Source organism: Podarcis raffonei, chromosome 5, assembly GCF_027172205.1.
Source record: "Podarcis raffonei isolate rPodRaf1 chromosome 5, rPodRaf1.pri, whole genome shotgun sequence".
In the NCBI taxonomy this organism is placed as follows: Eukaryota; Metazoa; Chordata; class Lepidosauria; order Squamata; family Lacertidae; genus Podarcis; species Podarcis raffonei.
In genome coordinates, this window is record NC_070606.1 from 41674927 (window position 1) to 41688900 (window position 13974).

The following is a 13974-nucleotide window of genomic DNA, read 5'->3' on the forward strand; positions in this document are numbered from 1 at the left end:
ATAAAACACCCCCTCTGTTAATGAGAAGTAAACCCATAAAGTTACATTCTGCTGGGTCTCAAGAATCAAGATAGAGATATAATATTCATTTACTTATTTTTTACATCCACATCCCGTCGTTCTTCCAAGAAGCGCAACTCTGGGTGTTGACACAAGAAAAACTGCACCAAAACATGTTTCCAGATTTTGGCATGGGAATATTCAGCATTGTGAGCCATAGAAGATATGGAGAAAGAATTGGAGGAAAATGGGAAAGTATTCTGCAAGCATCTTTCTGATAGGGGACATGTAGTTTTATGCATACAGGGGAAAGCATTGTTGGAAGCTATGAAAGAGTTGGTGTTTTCTTGTCCCCCCCCCCCGTAACTTTGTTTTCTCTCCTTCAAGCCTCAGCTTTGTTATATATGAAGAATGAAAGTGCCGTTTGTTTGTTTGTGCATGTCTGCGCTCATAGATGATTAATCAAAGCCATCTGGACACTGGTGGACACATGCCAGTAATAAAAAAATATTGCTCCCAGATGCCACATGCCAGAGACTTGCCATGACTAAACTCCAGAAATGTATAGCAAGACTTCTCTTGAGAAGTTTTTCATTGACAAACCTAGCCTACATAGATCTAGACAATGAAGAGACCACCACAAGCAAACTATTAGTAGTCCAATTTCATTTCTCTGCTATCTCAATTTCCACTTATAATTCATTTTACAGAAATAAGAATGAGTCACGCAAGGGAGGGAGCCTAGCCAGCCGTCAGTATTACCCCTTAGGACATTCAAACAAAACAGTGCGTTTCTCAGCAATAGGGAAAATACATTATGTATATGATAATGCCTCTCACATTGTGTCAAAGATGGCGGCATGAATAATGCATCACCCAGCACTGCCTTGAGTCAGATTCACTCTTTTTGCCACCTGCCTTTAAGTGGAGATCAATCCTTTCCTGCAAATCCGTCAAGGCGTTTCCCAAGCCCACTTTGTGCAATAGCCTCACCAAATGACAAAGGTGTTATATCCTGTCTGCAGGTAATAAATGGAAAAAAGGAAGGGGGAGGAATAACCTTAATTAGGAGGCAGACATAGCTATTATATTTGCTCTTCGTTTAAAGGCGTTGATCCTATATATATTTACTTGGTTCTCAGTTTCCACTGAACTAAAACTTTACAATCTGGTGCCTGAGTTTGCTTTCTCCCTTCCCTCCTATTTTCCCTGCTATGTGTCTTCTACTGTAGATCATAAGCCTGCAGACAAGGAGCGTCTTTTTGCTCATCTTGTAAGCTACACTGGAAGCCTTTTTGACTAAAGAGCAGGGTGGAAATGTTTTAAATCAATCAATCAAACAAACAAACAAACAAACAAACAAACACAAAGGAGGCTTACTTCTGAGTAAACATAGGATGGCATTGTAAAACAAGGCTAGGTGTGTGTTCTGCATCAAGAAAGGGAATTCCTCAACTTCCATGAATGAAATAAAAATTATGGAAGTTGGAGCAAAGTATAGAGGCTACATGCAGGAGGCGGGAAAAGGAAATCAACATTCAAGTGAAAGGCCTGAGTGCTAGATGCACAAATCTACACTCAAATATTTATTTGACTATTTATATCCCATCCCTAATTGAAAGACTTTGGGGCAGGTACCAACAAGTTGCAATAAAAGAATATCAGTACAACTAAATCCTGAAAAGTCACTCAAGGACACAATATATCAGGCAAGATTCTGCAGCAACTTCCAAAAAAAAAACCCCCATCTCTTGAATGGGTATCTAAATACTGTCAGTGTGAGTGCCAGGGTAATTGGGTGGCATCTAACTGCAAAAAACCCAACTACCTCTCCCAGCAGCTTCATGTAAAGGTTGAATAGCTTGGCTTAGGGACAAAATACAACCCTAAGAGACCCATTGCGGACAGTTAAGGGTGAAGTTGTATGACTGTAAACAGTAAATGAGATCAGGAAAGGGACAGTTTACAGGAGTGGGATATTTTGCAGGAGCTTTTAATGGGGAGCAATAGCATATGATCATAGAACTATGTCTACTTGAAGAGTTTCTTTCATGGAAGGAAGAAAAGAACATTATGGTATAAGGGCAAATTGCCATTTCAGACATGCTGCTATGCTTGTGAATGCTGTGCAGAGCCATTGTGATGTTGCTTGCAGAGTGTTTGAGTCACACCAGGGAGAAGTGGCTGCAAATCTCCCATTCAGCTGAAAAGCTCATTGGATGGCTTTGAGCCAGTTCACCATCCCTTGACTTCATCTATATAAAATTGCATAACCCAACATATGTCAGCTTCTTAAAAGTTGGAAAACAAGCATGATGAATAAATAAATATCTCTCCTCGCTCCACAGTTGTCTTTTACCTAGGATCTCCTTTGCCAGGAATTTGTATAATATTCTAAGAAAATGACATTTCCTCTCATAAGGCATCCAGAACGACATTCTGCCAAGAATGGAATGTTGTCATGTCCACTGCATGGAATATAGTCCACTGCATGCTACCCATTTAAAAATTGCTCTTCAAGTCTGTCAGCATTTGAATTGTAAATTAGATTTATCTGGCTCCAACTGAGTGAAAAATCAATACCCATTTGATTAATGGATTTCACCATCAAGAAGATCCCCCGAAACAGCAGAGCTGATACCTGGTGGGGATTTGTGCAGAACACAAATGGGAGAAAGCAGCATTGTTGGGTATAAGGTCTGAGTTAATGAGTTGCCTCCGTTTGTAGCTTTACCATAACAACCACAACCAACCTGTGCTTGCTCACACGTATAAAAGGCATCACATGATATTACAAGTTATCAAGCGGTGAACAAGACAACTCCTTAAAAGTTAAATAAGTGTGTGTGCTTTTTACAATTTACAAAATATCATGTTTGTGCGCATTCCACGAGAACATAGCAACTCAGCCAATAAAAAGGACTTTACCAACAGATTAATTAATAGCTAGCATGTATTTTAAGGGATGCGGGTGGCGCTGTGGGTAAAACCTCAGCGCCTAGGACTTGCCGATCGCATGGTCGGCGGTTCGAATCCACGCGGCGGGGTGCGCTCCCGTCGTTCGGTCCCAGCGCCTGCCAACCTAGCAGTTCGAAAGCACCCTCGGGTGCAAGTAGATAAATAGGGACCGCTTACCAGTGGGAAGGTAAACGGCGTTCCGTGTGCTGCGCTGGCTCGCCAGATGCAGCTTGTCACGCTGGCCACGTGACCCGGAAGTGTCTGCGGACAGCGCTGGCTCCCGGCCTATAGAGTGAGATGAGCGCACAACCCTAGAGTCTGTCAAGACTGGCCCGTACGGGCAGGGGTACCTTTACCTTTAACATGTATTTTACTTCAAGGATTGCCCCTCCCCCTTTTCTTTTCTTCAAAATAACAAAAAAAGCATTTTTACAAAAGGCAAATCTGTGTACTCTTTAATATCTGATAACTATAGCAGGCTTCCTAAAGTGGCATTTCCCATCTGGGTATATGTGGAGTAGCAAGCAGGGGATATGTTTGAGAAAGAAATCAGGAATATATATTTGACTAAATATACCAATTGCTTTATTTCTGGAGCTGCCATTAGATGTCCCGAGTTCAAGTGAAACTTAACAGGCTGTGATGCTTACTAAAAGAAAGGACACATGTACCTACTATCCCTAATTTATCTGCCCCTGATAAATCACTGCTTTGAAGGGAAGAATGTCTTGATGAATTTCTATTAGTGCAAGTTGCTAGACATAGTGTCCTTTTTTAGGATTTATCTCTCTCCCCAATGCATAGTCAAATCAATCCATCTTGCCTCTAGTATAGCTGAACATTTATGAATGACCACATTACAATGAATGGATGGCCACTCCGCACACTGCAGCCAGAGGGGATCCATTTTCTACTTTTGGCACTTGGTTTTCAGTTATACATTAATATTGTGCTTCTTCTATTTTAATGCGTACTGTACATCCAATAACTTTGTGTAAAAGGGTTCTGAAAAGTGGTCTGCAAATACTTGAAATAAATAACCAAACAAGAATCAAAAGTATCATGGTCTAACTAGCTGCTAGAAATGCTTAACAAAACAACTGGGAATTCTGCTTTGGGAGTGCAGAAAAACTCACTGACTGTGCTGCCTCCCTTATCTAGGGCTTTCTTAAGATAACATAATTGACAATCAATCTGTCCTGGTGAAAGTCTAGTCAACGTTATTATTTGGGATTAGCACATGCCCAGCAACACATTGGGAAGACACGTGCTTGATCCTGAATGACCTGAATTTTCTACCAAAAAAATACCGGTAAATAAATCCTCAGCTGTTCTTTTCAAAATCTACTCAAATTTGCAGAACTGCAAATAGATTCCTGACCCTTCTGCAAAACACCTAAATGCAAAATAATTTGAAACAAAACAAAAGAACTTATAGCCTTGCAAGTTCCTGTGGGCAGAAATCAGGGCAGGGGACACTTATTGTGGCTTGCCTTGGTCTTTGATGGCACCAGTCTCCAGGGACTTATCCTTCCCACTTTAGTAGCTCTGCAGCAGCAGCAGCAGTAGCAGTACCTGTAGACAGGCACCCTGAGGCAATAAGTGTGTACTAAGTTTGTTTCTAGAGCCACAGATCCTCCCCCCCCCCATTGCTCAATCAGAATAGGTCTTCTGGCATGCGCACACATGTGCAGAATAAGTACAGGGTATAGCTCATAAGAAGCCGAAGATAGCCAAAGGATGAAAACTGGAATGGCATCTTACATGTATGATTAACAGAGACAATGACAGTCTTGTAGCACCTCAAAGACAGGTAGATGTATTGAGACATAAGCTTTTGTGGGCTACAGCCCTCAGCTGGCAGATATTAAACTACATGAGCAGTTTCAAAAACATGTGGGCCATGAAATACAAGAGCTGCAAATTTCTAGTTACTTTTTGGTTGTTTGTGGTTTTGCACCAGAGAGGTTTCCAATGTTGCAAGAAAAAGTGATTGTTTTATAACTGATATTTTAAATCTCTGAGTAGTGGCAGATAAAGGATATGCATAATAATAGAAGAGATTCATTTCATTTTTGCTCACTAGTATGTTCCAGGAATGTTTTACATATGAGGCACCCTGTTAGGGCCTTCCCGTTCTGGCATGCCGCAGTTTCCATGTATGGATTTGACCCCCCTATTGAAGTGAATGAAGGAGTAGACTGAACAGTCCCATACGAGTGTGGAAGCATATGCAGAGCTGCTACACTAGTAGTCAAATTCTTGGGGAAAGTTAGGAGGGCCCATCAAAATATTCACAATGCACAATTTAAGCAAATTGGTTCTCCTCTGTAGCTAAGAATTCAGGAGGTGGGGCGCTGTCCTTTCCCTGTATTCTGAACAACGTGCAAAACTCCAGGTCTCTGTATTTCTTTGACTTATTAAAACAAAGGGTTAGCATCTAAGAATAAGAGGAATACTCTGGCTCATCTTACTTAGCACTTAGTTTCACATTTGCATAGGTTGCAGTTTTGTTAGGTTGTAGCACTTTGTCACTCATGATAGGTAATTATTGTCCCTTCCAGCAATGTATAATTACCAGGGAATGGTACATTTTCTATGTTTGCCCAGTACATTATGCACATTTACATAGTGCATATTATTAATCCTACTGGCAATTTAGAGAGAGAGTAGGTAGCGTGAATTACACAGAAAGGCCAATATTGTTTTAGTGTCTCCCCCCCCTTATTAAATAAATTGTAAACATGCAATTTCCTGAGTGAGATATCTTTAATTAGGCTGTTTCTTTTCTTGTAAAACAACAAGAAGTCTCAGCCCAAGGCTCAGTCGTTTCAGACAGGAAAATGAACAATATATCCATTTAGCGAATATATGTACATTTTTACAGTAATGCATTGCTCACCAGCAGTTTTCATTAAGCATATAATAAATATGAAATATGTACAGCTTTGTAAATTAGATGAGAATCATTTGTTTCTGTAGATGTGTGTGCGTTTGTGTGTTTGCATTAGGGCAAACCCATTGAAGCTAAAAAGCTAGCTGTGGAATTAATGTGGAAGACAGCAGGCTGTGGGGCTCCTCTGCTGCCAGGCATAGCTACTGCACAACCCACAGTAGGGTGTGAGCACTTCAAAGGTGTGAGCTCCAGATGAATGGCTGTGCATCAGGGACAGCCAAGGTACCAAAACCCTAAGAGCCACATGCAAGGATCCCCTATGACCATATGACCTGGAATAGAGCCACAGAACTTGCCAAATGGTGCTTCTCTATGCCAATCAGCCTCTCCAGTCCACATTGCCACAGATTCTTCCTTCCCCCTCATCTCTCACTTCTGTTTGTCTCTGCCTTTCTTCATATCGAAGAAATCATGGTGCCTTTCATCATACGTTATCTCATAAGAAAAGCCTTGCTGGATCATGCCAAAGACCCACTTACTCCAGCCTCCTGTGGCCAACCAGATGCCAACGGAAAGCCTGGAAACAGGACTTGAGAGCAACAGAGTCCTAGCTGTTTGTGTTAAAACTCTCTTATTGGATTTAATAAAAAGAACAATTAGAACAATCTACAGTTGGAAATAGGAGCAATCTTGGCACCATGCTAAGTTACTATCATCATGCAGAATGTTCTTGTAGAACACATCTTTGCACTGTGAAAACCAAAGCATCCTTCCCTGGTGCCAGAATGCTGACAAGGGTGACGCCAGGTAGACCTCCTTGGGAAGAGCATTCTCTAAACTAATGGTCCATTGCCATCATAATTATAATTGCATCCAGTCCTGGACCCTGCAGTTAAAGATAAATGTTGACAAATTGGAATGCGGTCAGAGAAGGGCACCAAAGATGACAAGAAAATCGGGGACTTGGTCCTATGAGGAAAGGTTGAAGGCACCAGGTATGCTTACCTTAGAGAAGAGATGATTAAAAGGTGATCGATTGCCACCTTCAGATATTTCAAGGGCTGTCATGTAGAGGATGGAGCAAGATTTGATTTCTGTTGCTCCAGAGCAGTCTTTCTCAATCTTTGATCCTCTAATGTTGTTGAAGAATGACTCTCATCATCCCTGAGTGCTGGTCCTTTTTGCTAGGGATGATGGGAGTTGTAGTCAGACAGCATCTGGGGATCCAAATTCAAGAAAGGCTGCTCTAGAGGGTAAGGCCCATGGGTTCAAATGAGCACTTGGGCCTATTGGAGAGGAAAGGTGGGACAAATAAACTGCATTACAGGGGATTGGACTAGATGTGCCTACCTGTTGGAGCCTCTGGAAAATATATAACAAAATCCATGCCAACCTGGAGGCCACTGAAAAAATCTGAAAATCTGGAGTGGCTCCTACATTCACGAAAAATATTATCTGCTAATGGCTTAGTCTGCTTTTCGAGCAATGAAAAAACCAACAACATATAAAACAGCAGGCTTCTTTCACACAGCAAATCAATCAAAGTAGAAAACAAACAAAGCAATTAAAATTCCTTATCCCCCCCTCCCTGTTTCTTGATAAAAGAAATGATACCACTTGTCCAATATGGGGCCCTTAGGGCAGCCTGCATTTTACCATCTGCCCCTGAAAATATCCATAGCTCTCCCTCCCTTTTATCGGAATACATCAAATTACCCTTAAGATTCAGCCCTTTCATTTGAAATCAATGACTCAGTAATTAAATGTAATCAATATAAACAAAGATGACATTCTAAGACACTAATGATGTTCATAAATGTATTTTAAACAATTCAAGAATAAGCCTAAATTACTACTTAACTTTCCAACTCCATAATTTCTTTCCTGTTGAGAAACAAAATACAGCTGGGTGTCAGAAAGAAAAACAAGTCAGCATCTAGCCAAACCAACATTGACAAGCTTTCAATAATTTGAATGAATTTCATCTTTTCTTAAATGAATGGTTTTATAATACTAAATGGGGAACGGGAAACAAATTCTGGTCCAAACAGTGTCCTACAGCCTTTGAAAGCTCACAATAGAGAAAAGAAAATAAGCAGCTGGCGTTTCCCCAATGATCCAGGAATGTCGAACCAATGCCTTTGACTGGACTTAACCATCCAGGGGTCCTTAACCTTAACCTTTTACCTTCTAGATGTTTGGGACTACAACTCCAATCATGCCCAGCTTCATATGACTATCCTGACTGGGAGTCGCATTCCAAAACATCTTGTTGGTGAGGGCTGACTTAGCATAAAATGTGACAAAGAGAGACAACAAAGAAAGGGAAATAGAGGAGGGGAAAACATGCATTTATTTTAGCTATGTTCCATAATTATTATTATTATTGACTGGGGATTTGAAGGGCGGGGGAGAGAGAGAATATACCACACAGGTTTGCTAGGAGGCAGTTCCAGGTGAGCACCAGTGAAAGAAAAAGGGCAGTCATTTGCCAGAGCAGGATATCTTCAAATGGCTGAGGGTGATGCAGCTGCAGGAGTGATGGTCATGGGCAGGGATGTTTTGGGATACAAGAGGAGAGAGATAAGGATGGAAAGCTCCTAGACTTCATAGGCAAGAACAAGGCATTTGCTGGCTGATCTGAGTGCAGCCAAGAAGCCAGCAAAGACATTTAAGGAGAGATGTAATTTGATCAGGGCCATGAGGGAGGTGAATATTTTTTTGGCAGTAGAATTCTGGACTGAGGTGAGAGCAGTGGTGACTGGTGCCCATTCGGTGTGGTAGAGCCAAAGGTAGGGGACACAACAATAGGTAAAGCCAGAACCAACCAATTATACATTTGCCCCCATTCCTGCTCCCTGCTGAGATCTACAAAGGCAAAACTAGAATGAGGAGAAAGCAGACAAGCATGGCTGGAATGGTTGTAAACAAGAAGGCAGGTGGGCTTGGAGAACTTAAAACTGAGGCTGGTGGGGCAGCGCAGCTGTTTGCCCTGATGGACCAGCCTCCAGCGAATGGGAAAATGGGAGACTGGAGAGAACAAGGTTGCAGTAACCAAGACAACTAAATTCTTGCTAACTCAGCAGCTACAGATGTGGCTGGGGAACTGAGGAGGGCTGTCTCTGGGCTCGTCCCACTTGTCCCATGCCTAGAGAGCATGAATCTGAGCGGTTCCCCCCTTGCCCTGCAAGTATAGGGACGTATATAAATTTTAGTAATAATAATAATGTGCTTTTTTGTTTTAATTTTTACATTTTCTTCTGCTCTGTGTACTTTTAATAAAAGAATGACAACTCTCATAGTGGTGATCTTGCTAATAAAAGACAGCAGAAAAAGAAAATGCTTGAAGCAAACTGTGGATCAGTTAGTAGGTAGGAAATCTGAAAACAGAAGAAATGCTTTGCGTCATCTGGTACAAAGACTTCCTCTGTCTACAGCATATAAGTGACATGTTGTTGAACAGAAATATATAGCTTGGTTACACTGTCACCAATGACCTTGTCAAGGTAATTTGAATACTAGCTCAATAAAAGCATGGAGAGTTATAAGGTCCATCATTTTAAAGCCATTGCATGATATTAAGAAACAAAATACAGTGGTACCTTGAGTTACAAACGCCTCAAGTTACAAATGCTTCAGGTTACAAACTCCGCTAACCTGGAAGAGTTACCTTGAGTTGAGAACTTTGCCCCAGGATGAGAACGGAAATCATGTGTCAGCGGTGCAGCGGCAGCAAGAGGCCCCATTAGCGAAAGCACACCTCTAGTTAAGAACAGTTTCAGGTTAAGAACGGACCTCATGAATGAATTAAGTCCGTAACTAGAGGTACCACTGTATCTCTGATCTGATTTTAGATGACTCATACGTTTTAGCCCAGGTCAACAAAGCATTTGCTGGTTGCCCTGGCGCAATTCCATGCATTATTTATTTATAATGTAAGCAAGTATGACAAACTCTCAGTAAAAAGTGCCACATGTTATAATGCCCATTTAAAAGAAAAGGGACAAAAGAGTCAAGCATCCTGCTTCTCACAGTAACCAACTGAATGCCTTTAGGAAGCCCACAAGCAAGGTATGAAGACACCAGCTGTAGCAGGCTCCTGGTGAGTCCTCAGCAATTGACACTCTATAACCAAGTGTACATGAATCTACAGGTTCTATCTAACCACAGCAAGTAATGATTGTCAAAAAATAATAATATTATTTTATTTATTTTCAGTATTTATAGAGTACTTTACACCATAGAAGGTCACCAAGCAGTTTACAAAACAATCAATAAAACAATTCAGCAATCCAATAGCATGGTGTTCAAAACAATGAAAAATTTGGACACCGCCTGTTTAAGATCTGAAAGCTTACAAATCCCTCTTCTACTCTATAAAAGAGTGTGTTGGTCACACAATGTGCCTTCATACCAGAGGCCTTAACTTATTTAAGTTCCTTGTTCAAAGGATCAACTGTGAATGCACATGCAAGCCATCCATTTAACTGTAAAAATGCACTTGAGATCAAACGAATCCCAGAGCAATTTGCAATTTGCTGATTTATTGTCCTTCATTCAAAGGGTAAACAAACCCTTCCTTGTTGCTTACAAAAGTTGCCGAGGCTATCTATACTTGAGACCAAAAATGCATGAGCAATTGCATCAAAATTCACATCAAAGAGCCGAGCATTCAACAAGCACAGAATAGGCGAGGAAGAAGAAATGCCTGATCTTTGCAGTTCCAAGATCTCACTGATCAGTGCTGCAATATTAATCGAACAACCAACACTGCTTCCATCTTATCTCTTATTATCCATTAGCCAGATGACTGATTGTACATGGGTTCCTAACTAAGTGGGAAGTAATGCATTAGGAAATCAGGAAGCAACATGCTCCAGGTCTAACAAAAACCAGATATGGCTGTCAACAATGTCAATAGCAGCCCAGGCCAAACTATCTCATTATCTCACCCCAAGCTCCTAATGTGCATAGCACTATAGAGGTTACTAAGAAAGGACCCCTCTGGAATCTCCATTGTAGCAGAGATCAAATTACCCACCACCATGTCCCCTAATAAAAACATGTTACTGTCTCCAAGGAATCCCTTCAATTTAAGAGTTTATGTTAAAAAAATTATGCAAGGGTACAAAATAGCACAGTCAATGACATAAATGCTTTATCATAGGGATAATTGCATTAATATCCCTGTGTGTGTCATCTTTGTCCCATCTGCATTTCCATGACGATACTGGAAATATATTAAGAGATAAAGGCCGTGTATGAGAAATTGCCAAAAAGGGTACCACAAGACCTTTTGCTGTTTTAATTAAACTTGTTTCCTGATAAGTTTGTTTAAGAATGCAACAGAACTGGACCCTACATGGACAATCATGAATACAGTTTGTGGGCAATTAAGTTTTTCACACTGCCTGGATCCTGAATAGGGGAAGTATTCAAGTAACCCATCCCACCAGCATAAGTATTTCCACTTGTGCAATCTGAATTTCCTCTCCTCTCCCTATCCCATGCCCTCCCCAAATCTTCCCCAGAACAGATTTAAGGGAGATGGAGGAGGAGAGCGGAAGAACATTCTATTGCAGACGCAGAAATTCTTGCTGCACTCAGCATTGTTTTGGATTCTACTCTAGACTTCTACAAAAGGAAGAACACCTCCTGTCCAGGGCTGGGACTGAGATCCAGAGGTTAGGACCAAAATGAATGGATTTAAATTACAAAAAAAGAGAGATTCCAACTAAACATTAGGAATAACCTTCTGAGCACAAGAACTGGTCAATTGTGGAATGGACTACCTCAGAGGGTGGTGGACTCTCCTTCATTGGAGGTTTTCAAGAAGAGGTGGGGTGGCCATCTGCCAGGGGTTCTTTAGCTGTGGTTCCAGTATTGTATGGGGTTGGCCTAGATCAGGCATAGGCAAATTCAGCCCTCCAGATGTTTTGGGACTACAACTCCCACCATCCCTGACCACTGGTCCTGTTAGCTAGGGATCATGGGAGTTGTAGTCCCAAAACATCTGGAGGGCCGAGTTTGCCTATGCCTGGCCTAGATGACTCTTGGGATCCTTTCCAAATCTCCAGTTCTGTGATAATGAGCGCAAGAGCACTCTCTCTACTTGTGCTCCCCAGGAACTGGTGTTCAGAAGCATGCTGCCTAACTATTGTGGAATACAGATATAAAATTCACAGCATGCAATAGTTTAGGAGAAAACTATATGAAAATGTTATATAGATGGTATCTAACACCGAGTAAACTGGGGAAAATGTATAAATCATAATCAAATAAGTGTTGGAAATGCAAAGAGAAAGAAGGTACTTTCTGTCATATGTGGTGGTCTTGCAGTAAGGTTAAAGCTTACTGGGAAATGATATATAATGTATTGAAAAAGATGTTTAAACTTTTTTTTTTAAGAAAGAAGCTTTTCTTCTGGGAATTATAGGGGTAGAACAACCTAAACAGTATAGAAATTTATTCATGTATGCGACTACAGCAGCAAAAATGTTATTTGCCAAAAAAAAAAAATGGAAGAAGAAGTAGTCCTGACGAAAGAAGAATGGATACAAAAACTTACGGACAGAAATGGTGAAACGTAATGAAAAAATAAGAAATCAAGATAACAAACTTTTTATAAAAGAATGGAAATGGTTTATTGAATATTTATAAACAAATTGTAAACAGATAAGGACATTGGCAGGATTATTGTAATAACCTGCAGAGTATATAATTAAAGTAGATGAATAAAAGAATAAGTTAATTTAGAATATGCAGGAAAAGATAAAAATAAATTTAAGGAACCGCAGAAAAGGAGGGAGGAAGTCCAGTTTTGAAATGTTAAAATGATTGTAAAACTATTGAAATGTATATAACTGAAAATCATATTGTAATGGTTATAGGGGTTGCTCGTGCGTAAGTTACCGCCACTCTAGGCTAGGTTGCCTGGTCAAACCTTTTCTGTCTGGACAGCCCTTCACTTCGTGGCTGTTTCAGTCGCTAGCAGAATCCGTCAGTGGGCGTTTCTTGAACCTCTTCCAGCAAAGAAGTTCTTTGACGCCAAGTCGCCGCCTACTCTCCCTGCGTGGCAGTCTTCTGCGCAGGGTGGGTGTGGGCAGCGGAGGACCCGTGCTCTCCTCGCTGGTCTCCGGCGAGGAGTCCTGGAGCCCCGTCTCCGCTTCCCCCATCTGCCCTCCTTTATCCCTGGTGTTACGCTGATTTCCTTCCCCCGCAGATGAGCTGCCTCTCTCCCTGCTGGGCCCTTCTCCAGCATCGCTTTGGAGCCTTGCCTCCGCCTCTAGCTCCGATGGCAGTTCCCTGACACACACACACACACACACACACACACACACACACACACATATATATATATATATATATACACACACATTAAGAAGCATGCTGCCTGACAGTGGGTGACACACTCATCATGACTCTGAGCTGTTGATAGCTTTATCCTCCATGAATTTGTCCAATTAATTTGCCTGCCCTGACTTAATCCCAGCCAGTGCACTGAAAGGCATATACTGTACATGCACACCACTGTAGCATTTGTCCACAACAACCAGTGCACTGTAGCAAAATTGTTCCTAAATAATTAAAAGAAACAAAAATGCATTACTTCCCAGAATTCAGTCTCTTATGAAATAGAAAATTACAGTACCTCAGAACCCATTTCTGTTTCTGTTTCCCTGTGGTCTAAACGCCTCTAAAGAGACGAAATCCAGCTGCCTGCATTATCTAATTGAGAAATATCCTCTTGCAGAAGTTATTTTCATGTTGTGATCAGGTCTACCAATCACAAAAAAGTTCCTTTATCTTGTTCGGTGCCAGATTTACGTATAAGCTAGGCAAGCTATAGCTTAGGGCCCCACTCTCTTGGGGGCCCCGAAAAAAATTTAAAGGAAAAAAGAACTGGATGTACATTTCCAAAATATAAGATAAAAAAGAAATAAAATAAAACCTACATACAGCAACAGTGTTTTGTGTTGTGTAGGCTCCTATTTGTTATGTGCAAATGGCTTTAGGTTCATAAATAGGGACATGGGTGGCGCTGTGGTCTAAACCACTGAGCCTAGGGCTTGCTGATCAGAAGGTTGGTGGTTCGAATCCCCACGACTGGGTGAGCTCCC

The 13974-nt window shown here is 41.2% G+C and overlaps 1 protein-coding gene across 24 annotated transcripts in view; it reads right to left on the bottom strand.

Annotated features, from left to right (window-relative positions):
- The window catches only part of JAKMIP3 (Janus kinase and microtubule interacting protein 3), an 87721-nt gene that overhangs the window by 53195 nt on the left and 20552 nt on the right, over nt 1–13974 (bottom strand). For 2 of the 24 annotated variants that reach the window (XM_053388853.1, XM_053388830.1), the window contains exon 2: nt 6860–7738. The exons of the other annotated variants lie outside the window; for them this stretch is intronic. The gene's annotated coding sequence lies outside the window, so the exon portion shown is untranslated. The remainder of the gene's footprint in view (nt 1–6859; nt 7739–13974) is intronic. 24 annotated transcript variants of the gene reach the window in all.